Source organism: Myotis yumanensis, unplaced genomic scaffold (genome assembly GCF_028538775.1).
Source record: "Myotis yumanensis isolate MYYU_CA2020_CCGP unplaced genomic scaffold, mMyoYum1.0.hap1 SCAF_1, whole genome shotgun sequence".
Lineage (NCBI taxonomy): Eukaryota > Metazoa > Chordata > Mammalia > Chiroptera > Vespertilionidae > Myotis > Myotis yumanensis.
Genome location: NW_027223752.1, coordinates 15,186,664 through 15,210,551, shown reverse-complemented (window position 1 = coordinate 15,210,551; position 23,888 = coordinate 15,186,664). Strand labels below are relative to the sequence as shown.

The 23,888-nt window shown below is 55.3% G+C and overlaps 1 pseudogene; it reads left to right on the top strand.

Annotated features, from left to right (window-relative positions):
• The first annotated feature begins 6,263 nt into the window (after nucleotides 1-6,263).
• On the top strand, nucleotides 6,264-16,556 carry LOC139008278 (uncharacterized; annotated as a pseudogene).
• Nucleotides 16,557-23,888: the final 7,332 nt, after the last annotated feature.

Below are 23,888 nucleotides of genomic sequence, written 5' to 3'. Positions count from 1 at the left end.
TCAGGACACCACGCCCTCCTGGTTCTCTCCTTCCCTCACTGCTGCTTCTGCTGGTCCTTGGCTGCATTCACCCCCCAACTGCCAGCATTTTTTAAGAACGTCAGGACTCCCTAAACAAGTGATAATAAAGAGAGGACTGGGCCCAGGCCACCCAGGGAGCTGGCAGAAGTCACCCCAGCTGGGAACTCTCAGCCCCTGCTCCGGCAGCTAATGTCCCAGGGTTGGGGGCCTTGCCCACCAAGCTCAATGGATGAAGTTGTGGAGAGCAGCTACAGTGTTTGGACAGATTCAAGCCTCAGACTAATGAGAGGGCACGATCCTCTTGTGGCAAAGCCACGTGTAAATCCCTGCACAATTATAGCCAAAGGCTATCGTTGTAAGCTTGACCTTATGGTCCGAACCTGTGATCCCACGTGGCTGAGTGATGTGGGCTTGATAGAGCTCAGGTGCATGTAATTGAGTAAGATTCGAAACCCACCAGAACATTGTAAACATTTACCACGACCTTACTTTGCCTCGTGGAATCTGGCTATGAAATAAAGACTCGGCTTGCAGCCCGTGGCAATGTCTCTCCATCAGAGAGGGCAGCATCCCACCCAGCCCCAGCTTTATTCTCTTGTCTGTCTTTTCTAATCCTTCACTCCCTCCCCGCCTCAGGCTCACCCATGGCTATGCTGGCGCAGCACATGAAGTGACCACCAGGGTCAGGTAATTCCCCAGGCAGTGGTCGGCAAACTGCGGCTCGGCAAACCATGGCTCACGAGCCACATGTGGCTCTTTGGCCCCTTGAGTGTGGCTCTCCCACAAAATACCGGCTCTTCCACAAAATACCGACTGCGCATGGGCCACGAAGTTTCAATCGCACTGTACATGCGTGCCCGCACGTAGTATTTTGTGGAAGAGCCACACTGAAGGGGCCACAGAGCCTCATGTGGCTCACGAGCCGCGGTTTGCTGACCACGGCCCCAGAGACTTTGGAAAGTGCTGAGTTACCCTCTGAGCACTGGGGGTGAATGTGGGTTGGTGACCCAGACAGACTGGCCCTTTTTCCAGCTCGGCCTAAGGGTGTTCAAGACAGGGCCTGGCCTTGAAGAGAAACAACTGGGGACCCGAAAATGGCACAAAGGTTGGGCCCGGGAGTGGACCTGCACCAGGCAGAATAATAGGAATAATAGGAACTTTTTCAAGCACTTAAGATGAGGGAAGTGCCAGGTGCTAAGGGTATGTGTAAATATTAGCTAATTTAGTCCATGACTATTTATGAGGCAGGTACACTGTTAACCCCATTTCACAGAGCAAGAAACTGAGGCTCAGTGAGTGAGGTTAAGGGACTCACCCCAGGCCAGACAGCTCATGATGGGAGGAGCTGCTGAGGGAGGTTCCCTGCCTTCAGTATCGCTGCCATGCTGGAATATGACTCTATCCATCTAGCATGAATAAGGAGGTATACCAGCAAGAGGCTCCGTGTGGGGTAGCAGTTGAACTAGGACTAAAAGAGGAACACTACAAGGAGACATATGTGGACTCAACATAAGGAAGGGCAGATGTCCCAGCCGTCAGAGTGTCCAGGGGTAAGCAATGGCTGTCGTGGGAGGGAATGAGCTGCCTGTCGCTGAGTAGATGCAAGTTTGCTTTTTCTGGGGCCCTTAATAATAGACACTGTACTGAGCACTTACATATGTCATCTTTAGGTCCTTGATCACCTGGGCACTATTGTCCCCAGCTTACAGATGAGGAAACTGAGGCTCAAAGAGATTGACTTATTGGTGGTTATGCAGATGGTGAATGGGGGAGCCATGACTCAAACCCAAAGCTCTGCCTGTGTCCGTACATCTGCTGAGTGCCTGCTGTGTGTCCAGCAGGGACGGACCGTTTAGTCCCAGGCCTCCCCCTCATGGAGATCGATCCCAGTAGGAATGAGACAACCTGGAGGAATGAGTGCTGACATAGAATCGACCAGGACAGGTGAAACCAAGAGTAAGCTGGAGTCAGGGAGATCCGGGGTGGTCAGGGAGGCCACTCTGAGGTGGTGGCATCTGAGCTGAGACCTGGGGGGCGAGAAAGCTTGGAGAGCGTTATGAAGAGCTGGGAGAACAATGCTCTGAGCAGAGGGAACCACAGGTGCAAAGGCCCTGAGGTGGGGCAGGGGAAGACCAGTGTGGGAGGAAAGGCCAAGGTGGGGGCCAGATCATTCAAGGCCTGGTCAGCCAGGGTTTGGCCTTCATTTGAAATTATTGGAGGATTTTACACCAGCAGTGCACTGCAGACAACTCATACCAGCCCCTAAAAACCACCTCTTAAATCTTTGCAAGCAGGTTAACTATTAGTAGCTTGAAATCAGCCACAGTGGGAGCATTTACACCATGGAAAATGGCATGCGCCACAAATCATGGCTCTGTGCTCTGGGCAGTAAGGTGGTTATTTTTCTGCATTGCACTGGCTTTAGGCAGGGAAATGGGGAGATTGGGCTGCACTTTAAGGAGAACTCTGGCTGCTGGGTGGAGAATGGCGAGCAGGAGGGGAGGGTGTTGCCCTGGTGCATGCAGGAGAGATGGGGCTTTGGACCAGGGTGGGCCAGTGGATGGATTGGAGCGATTTTGGAAGCAGAACCAGTGGGCCTTGCTGAGGCTCTCCCTGGTGCAGAGCAGGGAGGAGGGTGTAGGAGCCCGGCTGGGGGTCTCACAGAAGGAGCAGCCACCGCACCGCATCCTGGGCCCTGGGACTTGCCTCCTCCTGCACCCAGGCTGGGAGGGAGCGGAAGGGACAGATCTCGGAGAGTCTGTCTCCATGGAGGGTTGAGGGGACCTAAGCATTGTCTGGTCTTAGCAAACTCCCAGCAGAATAAAGAGGCCATGCTTGTCTTCCCCGCACCCACTCGGCCCCCAGCCCCCAGCCCCCAGGCTGCACACACTCCCCACCCTTCCCCAAGCCGCCTTTGGCAGCCAACCCCAGCAACAGGGCTCCTGGGCTTCAGCCCCTCCCGCTGTCAGAACGCTCTCTCAGGAAAGGGTCCTTGCTAGCCGGTCACTGCCACGTGACCTTCTGGAGGGAGAGAGAAGGGAGGACAGAGAACAGAACGAAGGCTGACTGAGTGCCTGCTGCTCACCTCAAAGGGGTGCGATCATAGATGTTTCCCCTCATGCCCTGCCCCTAGGATAAGGCCTGCAAAGTTTACTCACCCCCTTCGAGACTGTCTTCTGCACACGCGCACTCATTAATTTCTTAAAATGAGGCGATGCTAAACGTTCCGTGTGGATCATCTCGTTTAATCCTGGGTGCTTTTACCTTGCCGTTGTCCTTTCAGAAACTGAGGCTCAGAGTGGTTGTGCACGTTCCCTAAGGTCACACAGCCAGCCGGCTTGCCTGGCTCCACAGACTCACTCTGCATCCTCAGCATCACTTACTGCTGGGGAAGGTTGGCCATGTCCTCGTGGGGGCATTTGGGGCTGCAGGGCAGTCGGGGTTGGAATTCTGGGCCGCGGGCCTGATCTGGCCCATCCTTCTGCTGTGCCGTGAGACTCAAGCTCTGGGGTCAAATTCCAGCCCCAGGAGTCCTTGTTAAGGCTTTAAAGAGGGTGGAGGGGGGATTCTACTGCCATGTGACTGGGGCTCTGCCCTTGAAGCGGGCTCCCAGCTCCCAGGGTTCCCAGCCGTCTGGAACGGATGGCCTTGCCTTGGGTCTCTCTCCCAAAGCCCAGGGGACAGAGCCAGGCTGGGAGGTCTGGGACCCGGGCCCCTCACCAGCTGTGTAACCTTGGCAGTTCCCGCCTCTCCCTCAGCCTTGGTCTTCTCTCTTCTGAGTTCCTTTGAGCTCCAGTGTAAGCCCCGAATTCTTCCCCTGGACAGGGAGGGTGGGGTCTGCAACTTGCTGGTGGAGGGGTGGGGAGGGGGTGGGGGGAGATAGAGTGGGGAGGGAGAGGAGGGGGAGGAGGAGGAAAGGGTGTGGGGAAGGGGAGGAGGGGGAGGTGGGGGAGGAGGAGGAAGAACCAGAGCATGAAGAGGGCTCTGAGGCAGGTAGTTAGGGAGGGAGTGGGTGTGGCTAAAGAACAGGTTCAGGAGTCCGTAGACCTGGGTTCAGAGCCCAGCACAGGACATGTGCAGGGCGCCTGTGCTCAGGACAGCCCGTATTTGGACTTATGTTCTGCTGTTGCTGACATGAAATCCTCAATTTTCTGAATGGGAACCCAGCATTTTCATGTTGCACTGGGCCAGCCCTGCGACCCGTTCATTAGCCACGTGTCCTTGTCAAGTTACTTCCCCTCCTGGACCCTCAGTTTTCTCACCTGCAAAATGGAGCAGGGCGTCCACCACCTTGAAGATTGTTTGGAGAAGTACATGGGCGACTTCAGGCAAAGGGCCAGGCAGGGTGAACCCATGATCCGTGTCAATCCCTGGTCATTGGACAGTCGCTCCTTAGGGCCTGACAGGGAGAACTCTCACAGGAGCAGCCGCAGTCCCTCTCCCAGCCTTGTCCCCTGCGCCCTGGACACTGCCCAGGACACCTCGGGCCAGAGATACAGTCCTTCCTGGGAAGCAGATCGCTCCACCATCCCTACACCCCCTGCCTGCGGTGGCGCCGTGTCAAGCGGTTTAGGGCCCTGCAACTCCACCTCCCAGGGGGTCCTGGAGTTCCGACAGAAGGGTTAACATCTCAGCTCAGTGCCCGGCCGCAGGGCTCAGTGGTTGAGCATCAACCTATGAACCAGGAGGTCACGGTTCGATTTCTGGTCAGGGCACATGCCCACGTTGTGGGCTCGATCGGCAGGAGGCAGCCAATCAATGATTCTCTCTCATTATTGATGTTCCTATCCTTCTCTCCCTCTCCCTTCCTCTCTGAAATCAATAATTTGTGCGTTACTGAACCTCAGGGGCCTCAGTCTCCCCACCTGTGAAGTGAGGGCTCTGCCAGGTGGTGTGTTGCATTAGGGTGAGCCCTGCGGGAAGGTGCTCAGCACTGTGCCCACAGAGGTCAGCCACCGCCACCGCGGGCCGCCTGCCTCGTGTCCACCCTGAGCGGGCGCACCCTCTGCAGCCAGGCTGACCAGGCCACGCCCTCAGCAGAAACCCTCCAGCTGCCGCTGCCTCCTCGCCTGGCTCATCTGAGCCTCCGTGTGCTGAGCTCAGCATCCCTTTCTCCTTCTCCAGCCCAAGGCTCAGAATTGCTCTGGGAAACCTGGTGTCCCCATTGTGACAGGACGGTCCACGGGTGGATCTGCAACAGGCAGGTCACAGCACAGAAGGCAGCAGTGTGACGTCATGGCCCACGGGCAGATCTGCAATAGGCAGGTCACAGGACAGAAGGCAGCATTGTGATGTCACAGCCCATGGGCGGACCTGCAACAGGCAGGTCACAGGACAGAAGGCAGCATTGTGACGTCACGGCCGGCTGTGGCTTGTGCTCCTGGATGGTGAGTCAGCAAGGCCGCTTCCTCCTCCCGAGCTCAGGTACGCATGTCTGATCTGAGGGTGGAGACGCTGAGCCTGTGGCCCCTCACCTCCTCTCCAGGCCCCTCCCCTGTGCGGGGGCTGGGCCAGGAGGCACCCAATGCATGGCGCCCCTGGGAGACTTTCTTCTCCTTTTGGTCATAACTGGGGGCCAGACTTAGGCGAGGGGCCCAGGAACTCTTTGCAAGGCGGGTGGAAGCTCCCTGGTAACTAGACCAGCTTCCCAGCCAACCACAAGCTTATTCAATGGTCTGTCTCCACTCCAACTCGGTCAGCTCTGTGTAAGCTCCGAGTTTGTGGTGTCGGCTGAGTGCGTGCCTGGGCGGAGGGATGGGCCGGGAGAGAGACGACAAAAGCGCCTCTCCCTCTGGGGCAGCTGCTGAGCCAGCCCAGCTCTGACCCTGGCCATCCTCGTGCCACGGAAACCAGCACCTGTTGGGAGTCTGGCATGTTGGTGCCCTCAGGACCTGGTGGTGATGGGGCCACCCAGTTATGGGGTGACAGGGCCATAGGCTGCTACAGAACGGCACGTTTGGTCCTTCCAGAGCTGGGGTGCAGCTCCAAGACCCCAGATTTTGGATGTAATGAACCCCGAGTCCAAATCCAGTCCTACTGTGTGTCCTTGAGCTGGTCACCTGACCCCCTCTGAGCCTGTTTCCCTTTCTGTGAAGTGGGAGTGTATCCTGGCCACCGAGGACTGTCGGGACCACCAGAGACCAAGGCTGCTGCCCTGCGTGTGGCCATCACCTTCCTGCCTGGCCCCCATGACCCTCGTCCTCCAGAGCGGCCTGGCGTGGTGAGGGGCAATGCCAGGGGCCATGGACACGGGCCAGGCGTCCGGCCCGAGCAGTACTGGCCATGACGACAAGGACAGATACCTGCAGGTGCTGTTACAGGAACTCTGCCAGCTCCAGGCCAAGTATGAGTTTTCCAGGCCCCGCCAGGCCCCCAACCTCATCCCCAGAGCCGCCTGCCGTGGGCTGAGTGGCTGGGACTGAGCTAAAATGCCAGGCCAGAAAATGGAGGAGCAGAGTGAGGCCTGGAAGTAAAGGGGAGGGGCAGCTGAGGCGAGGGGGGTGGAGGAGTTGGCTACATCCTTTGACCTGAGACCTTGGAAAAGTCTCAGCCCTCCACAGGCAGGGTCCCCCATCATGGAGGCAGGATCCCCATCATGGAGGCAGAGTCCCCCATCACGGAGGCAGGGTCCCCCATCACGGAGGCAGGATCCCCATCACGGAGGCAGGGACCCCCATCACGGAGGCAGGATCCCCATCACGGAGGCAGGGCCCCCATCACGGAGGCAGGATCCCCATCACGGAGGCAGGGACCCCCATCACGGAGGCAGGGCCCCCATCACGGAGGCAGGACCCCCATCACGGAGGCAGGGCCCCCATCACGGAGGCAGGGCCCCCATCACGGAGGCAGGGTCCCCATCATGGAGGCAGGGCTATGGGTGCCATCCTGTGCACCTGTTGGCCCAGCCCCTCTAAAATCAGCCTGCGAGGTTGCCGCCTGGCTCTGAGTGGAGACCCTGGGCCCTCGCCTCCCAGGGGGCCCTTGGATTTCAGGCCGCCCACAAAGGCCTGGATTAGAGGCAAATGGCTGTGTCTGAGCAATTTTTAGGGAAGAAAGGTCCAACCCATTCATCAGGTTCTAGAAGGGCTTCCCGGCCCCAGGAGGTTTAGCACCGTGGCTCATAGGGCCCCGCGTGCTAGTTGCAGGAAAAGACAAATTTTTCCTGCATTTTCTAGGACTGTGTGGATGAGAACATGGGGCCTGAGAGGCAGAGAGGCCTGCCATGGATCACTCTACTGTCACTCAGAGATACTCCCCCCGCCCCCCGTCGGCTCAGCCCGCTGGCCGGGCAGGCCCTACTCTGCCCTCTGCCCTCTGCCCTTGACTGTTGACCTTGACTAGGCCCAGAGTGGAGACTCATCTTGCTTCGGGATCCCCTGAGAGTCAGACACAGCTGGGCGGCAGCGTGTGTCCCTCTCCCCTCCAGGGGGTGCTGGGTTCCTGACCTCAGACTGGGTGCTTATGAGGTGCTAGGATCCCCAGGCACAGTCCGGGCCAGCCTGTGGGGGAGGGTCTCTCACGACCCCATTGCAGGTGGGCACAGACAGGTATAACACCTGCCAGGTCTCCGGCTCATAGGGGCTTAAGCCACCCAGCACCTGCTCAGCCTCCCGGAGAGGCACCATATACCCCCAAGCCGGAATATCCTGGCTTCGCTCCCCGGGGCCCTACCTCACCTACCTCAGGCGTCTCTCTGACCTCTTTGTGGCTCGGTTGGCCCAGCAGTAAAATGGAGTGGACAGACTGAAGTTAGTGGCCCACTGATGGGGGACGGGGGGAGTGCTCTGAGCCGGGGACCACAGAGGGTGGCCCTGCAAGGGGTCAGGATCTGCGAGCCTCCCAACCACAGCCTCCTGTCTGGCTCACACCGTCCCTGCAATGTCCCCACAGGCAGAGGAAGCTAAAGAGAAAGGTGGAGAAGTACAAGCTTTTTGAAGACTATCTCATTAAGGTCCTTGAGAAAATCCCCAAGGGTACGTATGTAGCTTCCTGTGTGTGGCCACTTCCTAGGCTCAGGAGTGGAGCACAGTGTGTGGCCTCACTGAGCCTCTAGCTCAGTGGTTCTCAACCTTCGGCCCTTGAAATACAGCTCCTCATGTTGTGACCCAACCATAGAATTATTTTCGTTGCTACTTCATAACGGTAATGTTGCTACTGTTATGAATCGTCATGTAAATATCTGATATGCAGGAGGGTCTCAGGCGACCCCTGTGAAAGGGTCATTCGACCGCCAAAGGGGTCGCGACCCACAGGTTGAGAACCGCTGCACGTCTAGCTCATCTCGGGAGAGTGATCCATGGAGACCGATGCCCCGGTGTTTGAGGAGGGCCCGGGTGCGGAGCCAGCCTGCCTGAGGGCCCAGGCCTGCCAGCACCGACCATGTGGCCGGTGGTAAGCTCTCAAGGTCTTGGTTTCGGAACCTGTCCGATGGGAACAGCAGCAGTTGTGTGGACTAGAGGAACACCTCTTTTCTAAGCATGTCCCCGGGGCCCGGCATTTAGCTAGCACCCAGTCAACGTGAGCTACTGTTCCTAGTCTTTTGTTTGTCTTTGGTTTGTGTTTGTGTTTTGCTATTATCAACTAAAATTACGCAGACAGCTGAATGGGTTTTTGTATCTTGTTTTGTTTTATCCTGATTTATACCAAAATCCACTGTTACGGTGCTGAAAACTTGTTAGGAAAGGCAAGGGAAGACAAACACGTTTTTGTTTTTATTTTTATTTTTTTCAGAGAAGAAGGGAGAGGGAGAGAGAGAGAGAGAGAGAGAGAGAAACATCAATGATGAGAGTCATGGATTGGCTGCCTCCTGCAGGCCCCCTATTGGGGATTGAGCCCAGCTGGAGTTCTGGGGCGGCAGCAGAAGCCCCATCTACCTTATTGGCATCGCCCACTGAAGGGGCGGGTGAGGGCCAGCTCTCCTGCCCACCCACCCCGCACAGCACTGTCTCCATAGGTTACAATGAAGGGCAGGAGACGGAGGAGGCCCAGGAGGAGGCCCTGGTGGAGGCCCTGGTGGAGCATTATGGGAAGCTCTTCACCGTCAGCCAGGACATCCAGCAGCACCTGGCGGCCTTCTCCAAGATGAGCCAGGCCGTCCACCAGAGCCTGGAGTCCCTGGAGGAAAGCCATCGAGCTCTTATTCCGGTAACAGCTGCCTGCAGCCTGGCCCGTCCCCACTGGCCCAGAGAGCGGGGGTCCTAGGGCCCCCTTCCCTCCCCACCCCGGAAGCAGGGGTGGGGCTGTCACTCCAGAGACCTGCTCTGTATCCCTTCCTCTGCCCTTCCGCTGGCTGGCTTGGGGTTTCTCCTGAGGCTCGGCTTATGCTCCCAAGGTGCTCTTTGTGGTAGAAAAGCCACAAGTTCTGGACTCAGACAGCCTGGGGTTCAAATCCCAGCTCAGCCTTTCTAGATGCGTGACCCTGGGCAAGTCTGCACCCACACTGAGCCTCAGTTCCTTCATCTGTCAAGTGGGGGCCATGCAACTTAGCCACTTCAGTGGTCGGCAAACTGCGGCTCGGCAAACCGCAGCTCGCAAGCCACATGCGGCTCTTTGGCCCCTTCAGTGTGGCTCTTCCACAAAATACCGACTTCTGCGCATGGGCCACGAAGTTTCAATTGCGCTGTACGTGCACGCCCGCACGTGGTATTTTGTGGAAGAGCCACACTGAAGGGGCCAAAGAGCCGCATGTGGCTCGTGAGCCGCGGTTTGCCGACCACAGCACTAGGTTGTTGAGAGACACCAAACTCAACCTGTCTCAAAGGAAGTGCCCCCAAGAAGTCCTCTCTCTGTGCGTTCTTCTTGGTTAGTCTTGCAATAAACAGAACTTCCGCCAGGAAGGATGGGCATTCCAGGCAGCAGGAACTGCCCGATCAAAGGCGGCTGCAGCCAGGGAGGGGAAGGGGACACCAGACGGAGAGGAAGGCTGACAGGTTGACTGCCTCTTGCAAAGGACCATTGGTGACGTTTGCAGCGAGTCCTCCCCCTGGTGGCAGCACTGAACACCTACACCACTTTGCACCTTCCTTCCTTCCTTTGGAGAACCAGGGCCCTTTATGGGTGGCGTCACCACAATCAGCGTTTTACATGCTTTATCTCCTTTAATCTCACCCAGCACCTCCAGGCAGGTGCTCTGTCCCAAGGGCTGAGCAAGGGCAGGTGAGTGAGAGGGAACCCAGCACTGCAGGGTGTTACTGCAGGGTTGGCTCCCACCTTTTTAAAAAATGGTAATATTTTGTTCATCATGAACTTTTTTGCATTAACTTTGATTTTTTTAAAATATATTTTTATTGATTTCAGAGAGGAAGGAAGAGGGGGAGAGAGAGAAACATCCATGATGAGAGAGAGTCATGGATCAGCTGCCTCCTGCACGCCCCACTGGGGATCAAGCCCACAACCCAGGCATGTGCCCTTGACTGGAATCGAACCTGGGACCCTTCAGTCCGCAGGCCAACGCTCTATCCACTGAGCCAAACCAGCCAGGGCATCTTTGATTTTTTTTTAATTGCATTAAAATATTTATCCTGTTTGTTTGCTGAGGGTTTTTTAATGCCCTCTTGAGTTTAACACCTTAGTTGCCGTCATGCTGTCCTTCCCATTTTCTAGGTGAGAAGTGAGGACACTGCGAGGTCCTGTGTCTTCCAAACTCATTGGGGCCTGGAGGCGGGACTGTGCTCAGCACGGCGCGGTGGCCGCAGCCTGGCTCCCCACTGTCCTCCCAGCAGCCCCTCGAGGCCAGGAGGGCACAGACCAATGGCTCTGGGTCTGACGGGGGAAAACGGGGTTCTGGGGGCTGAGTGGGGATTCTGTCCCCAGGCGGCCTGGACGTGGCCTCTGCGGCATCTCCTGGTGCTTTCAGTGGCCCCGCCTCCCACCCCATCATCACTCAGACCGCCCTGGGCAGTGGGCTTCTCGGGCCTGGGCGGGCTCGCTGCCCCGAAGTGACCCAGCCCTTCTGCCCACAGACCCTCAAGATCCGGCTGTGCCAGCTGCAGAAGAGGTGTCACCGCAGGCAGGAGCAGTGGCAGTCGGGACATGGTGTCGCCTTCCAGAAAGACACGGGCAGCCATAATGTGAGTCCAGTCTGCTGGCCCAGGGGCAGGGCAGGGGCGAAGGCTGCTGTCTCCTCACCCCCAACACACACACACACACACACACACACACACACACCACTTACCCGCTTGCACCATGGTGACTGCTAGCTTTCGAAGGGCTTCTTTAAGATGGGGCAGGTGTCACTTTACCAGCGGGAAAAACTGCAGCCACAGACCCAGCTCTACCAAGAACCGGAGCTGGGATCCCCGGCCCAGGCCCAGGGCCCGGCATATGCTGGCTGCTTGATCAGTCCTTCTGTCATGCCTGTGATGAATAATAATGACATGGAAATGAGTGGTTGCTGTGCACTATCTTTGATCATTACCAGGGAGGGCTTAGCCCAAGGCCTGACCCAGAATAGGCACTCCGAACTATTGCTTGGTTTTACCCATACCCATTTCACAGATGAGAAAAGTGGTGCTCAGGAGAGCAAGTCATGGTCGAAGTTCATGACCAGGGCCAGGACTTCTGAGCTTAGGCTGTTGAGCTGCTTCTTATTGGCCTTCGGAATGTGAATTCCTGACCCCCGCCCCCAGTCCTCACCCACGAAAAATGCTCAGAACTGTGGCCTCCCAGCCTCAGGGGCTGGGCTGCTGGAAGGGCACAGGGATTGAGGCCTGGGGCACAGGGCTGCTCTGGGCACACTCCTCCTGGGCAGGGTGTGGTCATCGGAAGTAGGACCTTCCCAGGCCCCGTAGGACCCTAATTTGGAAGACATGAAAGTTGGGGTCTGTGGGCTGCTGGCCTCCAACCAAGGAGCTTGGAGAGGGAGTAGGCTGGCACAGGTAAGAGCCCCTTCTGGGTCTTTTTAAGGTGGGAAGCAAGGCTGCCGCAGCTGATCGCCACCCCGGAGGCCTGAAGTCCAGGACGCAGGCGCTGCCCGGAGTGAGGAGCGCTGGGTGCCTCCAGGCCCCTGCCCAGCCCCTGCCCCAGGTGTGGACCACCGACATCTCCAACCGGGAGGACCCTCAGACCCTGCGGGCGGGAGGGACTGGATAAAGCCTTTGGGGAGTGGGGCACAGACCAGGATGAGCAGGTGGCTCCTGGCCCCCGATCGCTTCTCTGACCTGAGAGAGCTGGGGCCAGGGGGCAGGGGGCCAGGGGGCCAGGGGGCCAGGGGGCAGGGGGCCAGGGGGCCAGGGGGCAGGGGGCAGGGGGCCAGGGGGTCAGGGAGTCAGGGGGCCAGAGGGCCAGGGGGCAGGGGGCCAGGGGGCCAGGGGGCCAGGGGGCCAGGGGATTCTGGGAAAGGGCTGAGCCGCTGCGTCCCCCTCCTCTTCCTGCTCCTCTGCAGAGCCAGCTGCTCAACTATATGCAAATGGCCATCGACAACATGGCCCACAGTGCTGCTCCTCTGACTGTGTGGAGCCCAAGAGCATGGGCCTCTTCTCCAAGCTCGACCTGATTCAGGTGAGACTCCATGCTTCCCAGGCTGGCCCAACCTCAGCCGATTCGGGGTACATTTGGTTAGCCCCCCATTAGCCCCTCCCTCCACGGCTGCATGGGCTCCTGGTGCCCATGAGGTCTCAGGGTCTCCATTCGTCTCTCAACAAAATTATGACGAGCACCTAAGAGGTGCAAGGTCAGAGGTGGGTGTCAAGGAACTCCTGCCCTGCTGGCCTTTATGTGAAGCCCCCCCGCCTGCCGGCACACCACACACACACACACACACACACACACTCACACACACGCTCACACACACACACACACACACTCACACACACGCTCACACACACACACCACACACACACACACACACACGCTCACACACACACCACACACACACACACACACACTCACACACACACTCACACACACACTCACACACACACACACACGCTCACACACACACACCACACACACACTCACACACACACGCATACACACACACACACACACACACCACACACACACACTCACACACTCACACACACTCACACACACACTCACACACACACTCACACACACCACACACACACACACTCACACACACACACACACCACACACACCACACACTCACACACACACCACACACACACACACTCACACACACACCACACACACCACACACTCACACACACACCACACACACACACACTCACACACACACACTCACACACTCACACACACACACGCCGTGTACACACTCATACAGACATTCACAGGTGCTCTCTGCACACCTAACATACACACGAAACACACACTGACACCTGCAAACACACACACCAAAGTGCACACACATGAGGTCCCACATTTACACGCGTGTATGCTGGGAGGGGCATTTCGGTGAGTAAGGGAGCTGTGTGACGAGACCTCAATTTAAACTTAAGACCCTCAGTCAAGTCCAGGGCAGTGTCCCTTCTCACTGCCCCGTAGGCCCAAACCCCCGTCATCATAACGCTGATGCTCAGTGACAGGGAACATGTGACCACATTGGCTTCCACTGACAGCAGAGCATATATATTTATTTTTTATTTTTAATCACAATATTGTTGTGATGTAATTCAGATATCATCACATTTCCCGTTTAAAGCGCCCACTTCAGTGTTTTCAGTATAGAATTGCCCGACCGTCATTAGTATCTAATTCCTGACCGTCTTCATCGCCCCCCACAATGCATGTTGCATCTGGCTTCTTGCACTTCACGTACTGTCCTCGAGTTTCATCCGTTCAGGAGCATGAATCAATACTTCCTTCCTTTAAGTGGCTGAAAATAGCCCATTGTTTGGCTAACCCTCAATTGGTTTAGCCATTCATCAGTTGGTGGGCATTTGGGATATTTCCATTTTTTTTTACTATTATAAATAATGCTGCTATCAACATTCATGAACATGTTTTCGTGTGGACATGTCTTTTCAATTACTTTGGGTATACACGCAGGAGTGGAATTTGAGTCATGTGGTAACTATGTTTGAGGAACTGCCATACTGTTTTGCAAAGTGGCTGCATAATTTTACAACCCTAGGGACCATGTATGCAGCTTCCACTTTCCCCATTTCCTCCGCAGCACTTGGTATTATCTGTCTTTTGCAACTTAGCGATCCTAGGGGACGTGAAGTGGTATCTCATTGTGGTTTTGATTTGCATTTTCTGGATGACTAAGATGAATGTTGAGCATCTTTTCATAAGGAGTTATTGGCTGTTTGTATATCTTCTTTGGAGAAATATCTATTCAGATCCTTTGCACATTTTTAAATTGGATTGTTTGTCTTTATTGTTGAGTTGTAAGAATTCCTTACCTCGTCTGGCTACAAGTCCCTTCTACAATATATGATTTGAAAACATTTTCTCTCATTCTATGGATTGTCTTTTCATGTCGATAGTATCCATTGAAGCACAAACGTTAATTTTTATGAATCCAATCTAGCTATTTTTTCTTTGGTTATTATGCTTTAGGCATCATATCTTAAAAAAGAAAGAAAGAAAGGGAGAAAGGAAGAAAGAAAAACATTGCCTACCTAATCCAAAGTTACAAAGATTTATACCTAAGTTTTTTGTAAGAAGTTTGTAGCTTTTGCTCTATTATCAGATTTATTATCCATTTTTAATTAATTTGTATATGATATAAGGATCCAATTTCACTCTTTTGCATAAGGATATTTATTTGTCCTGATACAATTTGTTGAAAAAATGATTCTTCCCCCATTGAATTGTCTCCTCGCCCTTGCCAAAAACCAATTGCCCATAAAGGAGAAGTGTTGCCCTAACCAGCCGTGGGCAAACTACGGCCCGTTTGAAATGAATAAAACTAAAAAAAAAAAAAAGACCGTACCCTTTTATGTAATGATGTTTACTTTGAATTTATATTAGTTCACACAAACACTCCATCCATGCTTTTGTTCCGGCCCTCCGGTCCAGTTTAAGAACCCATTGTGGCCCTCGAGTCAAAAAGTTTGCCCACCCCTGCACTAGCCTGTCTGGCTCAGTGGATAGAGCGTCGGTCTGCAGACTGAAGGGTCGCAGGTTCGATTCCGGTCAAGGGCATGTACTTTGGTTGCGGGCACATACCCAGTAGGGGTGTGCAGGAGGCAGCTGATCAATGTTTCTCTCTCATCGATGTTTCTATCCCTCTCCCTTCCTCTCTGTAAAAAATCAATAAAATATTTTTTTTTAAAAAAAAGGAGAAGTGTTAGTTCTGGACCCCTTTCTATTCCATTGATCCATTTGTCTGCCCTTATGCCAGTACCACCCTGCCTTGACTCTGTAACTTTGTAGTAAGCTTTGAAATCCGTAGGTGTGAGTCACACAACCGCGTTCTTGGGTGAGGTTGTTGGACTCTTGTAACAGGCATGTCTCGCATCTCGAGCAGGTGTTTGGTGGCTGGGTTTCAGGCATGGTGTGACCAGAGGCCCAGTAGCACCATCCAGGACCTGGCCTTCCCACCCTCCCCTATCTGCCACCTTCAGTACTGGCTTCATCCTAGCTCAGGACTTGCTTTCCTCACTTGAGGTAGGTTCAGTGGAGACATTCAAACAGGATCCTTCGCTTCTCTGGAACCCAGAGAGGCAAGTCCCTTCCCCGGTGTTGTCCAGTAGCAGCAGTCAGCGGTGAGCAAGCCTGCATCCTAGTCGAGAAGCACTTCTTTTAAGAACGTCACAGGCAGTAGCAGGGCCCCTCTGTGGCATCGCTCAGAGGCGCCATCCATGTTGAAGGCCACATAACTGGCATCCCCTGGGGCTTAACTCCTTCCGGTTGCAAAATGAATGACGTGATTTTGAAGAAGGGTACATTTGTCTAAATAGTTACGGTATATTCATTCCATCTTCCCCTAAAAAAGTAATGTCAAGGGGTCCCAGGGGTCGCCTGTACTAGTCACCCAACCTAGTTTTGAGACACACACCTGCATGTGCTCAGCTTTGTGCTAGGTAGAGCTGGGGGTCGGGGGAGATAAAGGGCTACCTGGTCCCCAAGAACTGAATGTCTCTCAGGGAGGGAGGCGAGGGCAGCCAGGGTATGTTTTATGGAGGAAGCAGTGGTAAGAGGCAGGCAACCACCTTCAAGAAGCCACACAAGATCTGGACTCTGAGTCCTCCAGCTCGGCCACCACTGGGCTGTGCAGCTTCAGGCCAGTCACTTAACCTCTCTGAACCTAGGTTTGCTCATTCACCAATCGTCACTGATACCACACCATTGCTAGGGTTCTTGTGAAAGCGAAAGGAGATGTAGGCAGATTTTAATGGTGCTTTGGTCCCTGGGGAATGGTGTCAAGAATAAAGAATGAGAGGTTTGTTTTTCCTCCTAGAAATTTATATTGGACAAAATGGAGACCGTGAAATTTATCGTACTGCTCATGGAACCCAGTGTGTGCTGGACAGGCGGTAGACACAAGGACCAGGGATTCAGAAGTCACCCCAGACCCTTCAGGAAATGTCCGACGAGGCAAGATATCATCCCAAGGGCCCCCGTTCCCACCACCGAGCCTTCAGAGTGCTCCTACCTGCGCTGACCCGCCGACGGCCACCCGGCCGGCCAGCATCACGACCATCTCCTGACCTGTTTGGCCTCCTTGTCTCACCACCAGCGCCCTTGAGTGGGTGGGAGCCAGCCTGGGGGCAGCGAGCGAATGGGTGGGGTCCTGGGGCCAGCTGGGAGGGGGCGCTGTTCTCTGTGATGGGGGGTTGACAGGGATCAAGATGAGGTCTGCCTGGGACCATGGGGAAGAGAGGGGGGTTCCTGAGTCAGAGGCAGCAGCCAGGTGGGAAGTCCCAGGCTGGAGACCAGCCGCCAGGAGCCAGGACTGCCTGTGTCACCGGTGGGTTCACCTGAGGCCCTGGAGCTCTGCCCGGCTGTCGGGATGCCTGAGTCACAGACACTCTTGTAAAGAGCCACCCAGGGCTGCAGGATGCAGGAGAGCCCGCCTTGCACACAGCAGCCTGGGGAGCACAGTAGACTGGGGTACTGAATTGGGGGGGCATTTCATTGCTGGTCCCAGAATCTGAATTCCAAGTCAGTGCCTTCTGCCCACCCCTGAGGGTCCCGGAGAGGCCAGAAAGGAGTGCTAGTCTTCGGGAGGCCTTGGCACGGCCAAGCCCCTCTCCGGCCGGTTTTCCCACCTGTCATATTGGGCGAGAGGGTTTCAGGGGGCCCCTCCCCAGATTCACGTTCTAGGTCAAGGCTGGAAAAGCTTGGTCTGCACGGAGGGCGCTCATTTGGTTTTATTGTGTCGCTGGGGTCAACTCATCCCAGCAACCAGCGTGGCTGTGAAAAGAATTCTCCGCTGGAGGTCTGCCTGCCGGTGAGAACTGGTGTAGGTAACAGTTGAAAGAGCAGCCCTTGAGTGGCGAACTGGGGCGTTTCAGAAAAGATGCTGCTACTCCCTCCACAGATGCGGAGGGCTGCTGTATTCCAGGTGCTGCTGGGGGAGGGGGATGGGAGGCTGGGGGGGGGGGGGGCGGGGGCGGGAGGACTTGGCCACCGAGGTCATTAGAGGAGCTAAACATGACGGGCGGCCGAGTGTGGTCAGGTCTAAAGAGCAGTTTAAACAGAGGGGGTGTGAGGAGGGAGCATCCTTTTGAGTTTCTGATCTCAGGGGCCTTTGGGGCTCAGAGAACCTCTCCGGTCGGGCTGGAGGCAGGTTTCAGGAGGAGGAGGTTGGGGGCGGGGGGGGGGGGGGGGGGGGGGGCAGGGACTGAAGGAAGTGAAGGAAACACAGGGTGGGGACTTCCAGGTTGGCTACGGGTGGAGGAACGTCCGAGCAGGTGGGCTGGGAACCCGTCGTGGGCCCTGGGCCAGGCTGCGAACTCGGGCTTTGGTCCAGAGGTCACACGTGAGGATGTCTGGTCCATCCTGCCGCTGTAACAGAAGACCGTGGCCCGCGCGGCCTCACAGCAGACATTGGTTTCTCCCAGTTCTGGAGGCTGGGAGTCCAAGATGAAGGCAGCGGCAGGACTGCCCCGTTCACTGGACTGTCCTCTCGCTGTCCTCCCATCGCGGCCGGTGGGGCGGGCGGGGGGCGGGGCGCGGGGGAGTGGAGAGAAGGGAGCTCTCTGCGGCCCCTTTGTAAGGGCACTAATCCCATTCGTGAGAGAAGAGCCCTCACGACCTACTCACCTCCCAAGACCCCACAGTTACATGGGGGGTAGGATTTCACCATATGAATGGGAGTGGGGAGGCATGAACGCTCAGTCCATGGCAGGGACCCCCTCACGTTCATGCTCACAATTCCCTTTCTCTCCCCACAACCACTTTCCAGACCTGAAGCATCCCATTAACCTCCCTGTTATATGGGCACACGTTAGGTCAGTGATTCGCAGACATGCACACGCATCAGGAAGGCTTGTTACACAGGGCGTGGCCCCACCCAAGGGCTTCTGGCCCAGCAGGTCTGGGCTAGGGAGGCCTTAGAATTTGCATTTCTAACACGATGCCCGGTGATGCCGATGCTGGGGGTCCCAGGGCCACACTTTGAGAACCACTGCCTTAGAGTCATGGCCAATCCTAAATGCCTAAGCTGGGGTCTGACCCACCTGGAGCACATCCCCCCCTGCCAGGACTCTGGGTCCCCATCTGCATGATGGGGTGCACCTGGCATTCTGTGAGGGCCGCCCCCCACTCCATCTCACCTGCATGCCCTCCTGCCAGGTGCAGGACATAGCACCCCCTTATGGGCCCAGGCATGGCTGGCTGGCTTTGTAGCTTCGCCTGCCAGGGCTCTGCGGAGAGCTGGTCCCCGTCCTGTCCCTGCCGTCTGCCTGCTGTGCACCTGGTGTGCATTCATAGGTCAAGTTCAGATGCTTTGTCACACTCCTTGCGAAGCAGGATGATCAGAGCAGACACCTGGTGTGGCCGTGACCTGGCCATCAATCTACAATCTAGCAAGCCCCCAGGGCAGTGGTCGACAAACTGCGGCTCAGCAAACCACGGCTCGGGAGCCACATGCAGCTCTTTGGCCCCTTGAGTGTGGCTCTTCCACAAAATACTGACTTCTGCACATGGGCCACGAAGTTTCAATTGCACTGTACGTGCGCACCCACACGTGGTATTTTGTGGAAGAGCCACACTCAAGGGGCCAAAGAGCCGCATGTGGCTCTCGAGCCACGGTTTGCCGACCACGGCCCCAGGGGGTTCTGATGCAGACAGAGCTCCAAACACAGGCAAGAAATACTAGGTGTTGGAATGTCAAAAAGGAGAAAACTTGGTCCACATTGGCCTGGTCTTCAGCTGGGAAGGATGTTGGAAGCATGAAAGCAACAGAGTGACACCTGAAAATAATTTGATCACAAAAAAATTAAAAATACATCTACTGCCCGGCCAGCCTGGCTCCGTGGTTGAGCCTCAACCTCTAAACCAGGAGGTTACAGTTTGATTCCTGGTCAGGGCACATGCCTGGGTTTCGGGTTCGATCCCCAGTGTGAGGTATGCAGGAGGCAGCTGATCAATGATTCTCATCATTGATGTTTCTCTCTCCCTTCCTTTCTGAAATTAATAAAAATGTTTTTAAAAAACTACATCTACCTCAGAACACATCAAAATATTTAAAGACAAACTGGGGGGAAATGTTGAGAAAGGTGAAAAAGGAACAATTTTTGATATTTTAAAAACTCTTACGAAGAAAAAGATTGACACCAATTGTTCCTATTTAACAAATCACAGAATAGGTAAAAATGGCCTATAAACATGAAACATATTTCAGGTCACTAAAAATAAAAACCATATCATTTCTTCCCCCCTAAAATGCTTAAGCTAGTGCGCTACTGCTTGTAATTTAGGCTCACGGACACTGCGATGCTCTCTGCAGAATAAACTCTGGAAAGCAACTTGATAGGTCTCAAGAGGCTTAAAATGTTTATGTCCTTTGGCTCAGTAATTCTAGGTCAAGAAATTTAAAGTTAATAAAGCCAGAGCTAGTTGGTTCCAAATGGCAGCAAGTCCAACTCAACTGGGCTTAAGCCAAAAAGAGAATGTGTTGAATTTTAACATGGAAAGGCTAGGATTCCAGCGTGAGGCACAGGCTCATCAGGGGCTCGTTGTCCGCAGAATCCAGTCCGCCTTTGTCTCTGGCCTCTGCTCTCTGCATGTGGGCTTCATTCTCACGCCTGGAAGTCAGAGGAAAAGAGAGAATGTCTCTTCCCGCTAGGTCCGGGGGCAAGTCCCAGGTTCATTCTGATTGGATCACCTTGGGTCATGTGGCTCCCTTTAAACAAATTCCTGATTGGCCAGGCCTAGGCTACTGAGTCCATTCTAACCGATCTCTATAATTAGGGGGGATTCCATGCTCTGATTGTCCAGGCCTGGGTCAAATTTTTATTTGAGTTTTATGGAGGTGGCTAGAAGCTAGTCCCCTGGAGCTGGTGGTGGGTGCCGCATGACTGAAAGAAGGGGACAGGTGTGGTTCCCCAAAGGGAAATCAAGCTACTGTCATCAGAGGAGCCCACAAATGGGCAGCTGGCTGGGAAACTGGCCCATCCTGGACCCTCGAGGGGCTGTGGGTCTGGTTTCCACCGAAAAGTGAGCAGTGACATGGTGTAGCTGAGCCTTGTGAGATGATTTCTCTTCCAGCTTTTCTTGTCTCACATTTGAAAAGCTGGACCAGCCTGGCATGTGGAGGGACCTTCTCTGAGGGTACAAGAAATACCGCATTCCTTTTGGTTTCCCCGCTAACATTACCTCTCACTGCGTGTCCCATCTCCCTGGGCTGGTGGAAAATTAAAGCTTCATCATCTGGGGGCTCCCTCCCCGTCCTCCCTCACCCTGTTGGGGTGTGAGGCCCTGGGCAGCTGATCCAGGGAGAGCCCTGGAGGTTACGTCCTCACTGGACAGAAGCTGAGTGGGGGCAGCGGTGTTTGTCATTTTGTGCACAGATGTGCACGGTCAGTGCCCGTCACACGGCCATGTGCATAAGTCTCTGTCGAATGAGCCATCTTTGGTCCTGTCACTGCACCACTGTACACAGCAAGAGCAGCGTGGGCTTTTGGGGCAACCTGGGCAACCCAGTGTGGAGTCATGGTCAGCCACGACAGTCGTGTCAAGTGCTATGTCAAGACTGAGGTGATGGGGTGCAACGGGAACGCCCATAGGAGGGGTCCGGAAGGCCCCAAACCAGAAGTCTGGACTCTCAGATAAGGACTCCACTGAGCACCGACCTGAGTGGGACCTCCCCCACCCCCCTACCCCGGGGCTGTAAGAACTCGAGCTCCGACCACCTGAGGCTCGCGCTGGGCTGTACCCCGGGTCACACTCAGAGTCCAGCCGGGCTTCCACTCCCCTGGACTCGATCGCCACTGCAGGCACCTGGCTTGAGACCAATGCCTGTCTCTCCACCTACAGACGCCACCAGTGTCCCGCTCTGCTAGGCTCCCCCTCTGTGTGTAAGTGCATGTGCCTGGATTGGCTAATGGGGGAGTCTCCCTAATAAACCAGGCATTGTGGGAAGACACCTGAGAGTGACTCCTTCCGGACGCTCCCTCGCTCACGACAACCACTCACCCAAACATCCCCGTGGCTGGAAGGGAGGGGCAACGGGTCTTCCATGGGGCTAGGTGCTGACTTCCCTGGGGCAGCGCAGGCCTTTTTCCTCCTGGTCCTATGGTGCCTGGGGAGTGAGGAGAGAGCTGGGAGTGCCCCTGTCCCAGGACACCTGCTTTCACCCCTTCCCCAATTCCAGGAAGTTCTTCCTATTCAGCCAGACCCATCTCCCCTGTTCTCCAGTCCCCAAGTTCCATTGTTCTTCCCAGAAAGATCTTTTCTCAAAAATAAAAGCCTCTTTTGCAACCTTGCCCCTGTGGGGTGGGAGCCAGGGCAGCCCACCAGCCTCAGGGCTGGTTCCTAGCTCTGCTCCCTGAGGGCGTGCGTGTGTGTGTGTGTGTGTGTGTGTGTGTGCTAACAATAGCTCTGGTTCTTTCTGACCTTCCCCAGCAGTGAAGCAACACACAAATTTGTATCTCAAGGAGTTTCCAGCTCACAGTGGCAGGCTCTGATGGGAGGGGAAGGGAGGGGTGGCCAGCGCACAGGGTTCACTTGTGCACAGGGGAGGGTGCACTGGGTCCTGGTCTCCCTGCAGAGCACCTGCCTGCAGGCAGGGGAAGCCAAGTGCACAGAAAAGCACCGTGTAAAGATGCCAGGAAGATGGGCCTGTACTGAACAGCTCCTGCCGGTGGGGATGGCTGCCTGCGGTCCCTCCTGCAGAGCCAACGGCTGTGGTTGTAAGCTTGAATCTATGGTCCGAACACGTAGCCCCACGTGCCTTGTGCTAGAGTTCAGGTGCATGTAGTTGAGTGAGGTTGGAACTCACGAGAATGCTGTAAACAACGTGATCACGCCCCTACTTTGCCTCGTGGCATCTGCTATAAAATAAAGACACGGCTTGTGGGCGCTGTCTCCTCATCAGGGAGCAGGGCCCCACCGAGGCCCAGCTATTATTCTCTTGTCTGTCTTTCCTTAATCCTTTCACACACACATACCCGCCCCCCCCCCCGCCCCCGACTTGGGATCACCCTTGGTTGTGCTGGTGTGGCACAAAGACTCTCTTTTCCAAACCTGTGAGGCCATAGCAGCCATCCCCCGACCCCTCCCCCAGACGCCTGGACACCAGGTAAAACAGGTGCAGGGAGACAAAGCCAAGTCATTTCAGACAGAACTTGTTCACCCCCAGCTCTGAGGTGGCCCCCGAAAGGCCTGCTCACACTTTAACTAGGACCCAGCTTGAAAGCAGCTGGACTCTACACGTTTTCTCTTCTAATGGGGTTTTAGAGAAAGAGCTCAGGAAGGAGCCTGATTGGTAATAGATTAAAGAGATAACATGTCCCCTGCTTATTGGAGCTGGAGTTGAGGAAAGATTCCATTCCGAATACACTGAGGTTCTGGATAAGATTGTGTGTTGTTTAAAAGCTTCACTACTAAAAACGGTTTTTAAAAATCTTTTTTAAATCCCCCAGATGGTCCAGCCCTCTCATTGAGTGAGGAATCACAGGCCCAGAGATGGCTTGGAAGTCACTTGAGGCCACACAGCATAGAGTGACAGAGTCGATCCAGCCGGGGGCCCAGGGTTGCTGCAAACCAGCCCAGTGCCCTTCCACACCGCAAGGTTGACTCAGTTTGGAGCTGCCGTGGCTGGAGCAGGGAGGAGAGTGGGTCAGGGGCTCAGGGCTTAGTGCGATCCAACACGAGGGTTCCTAGAAGCCCCAGCTCACTCAGGGTCCTCCTCCTGGGGACCCCAAATGCCTTGGATGTGGGCTCAACCAGGGCTAAGCCTGAGACCAGTCCCCAGGCAATGGCCCCGCCAGCCCTTTCCTCCTCACCTGCACCCATGTGACCGCTCTGACTCAGTCATTCCTCCACTGAGTGAAGCCTAACAGCCTGGAATGAGCACCAGCTGAGGAGTCAGGAGTCTGCGGATCCAGCCCAGCCGGGCTTCTTCCTCGCTGAGCCCCATGGACTGCTCTGTCACCTCTCTGGCTTCCTAGGCTGTAAAAAACAAAGAGCAGAAACTCTCCAAAAATAGGGGCGAGGGGTGTGCAATGGCCCCCCTGCAGTCACATGCACGGTGCATTCAAAACCAGCTCTGGATTTGACTCAGGCTGCCTGGGATTGACTCCCCCTGCGTGCTGTGAGTTTACCTCCCTACGCTAGATGTCAGAAAGTTAAGAAAGATAATGAAGGCTGAGAGGTTAGGGCAGTGCCCGATACACAGTAAGTGCTCAGTAAAAATTAGCTCTTAGTGTGATTGCTGCCTGAGCTCCATTGACCCCCACACTCCCCACCTAGTCAACAGATGCACTCGGAAGACACAGACCTGTGTTTGCCCGGGAGCCACGCATGGTGCCCGAGACAGGGGCGTGGG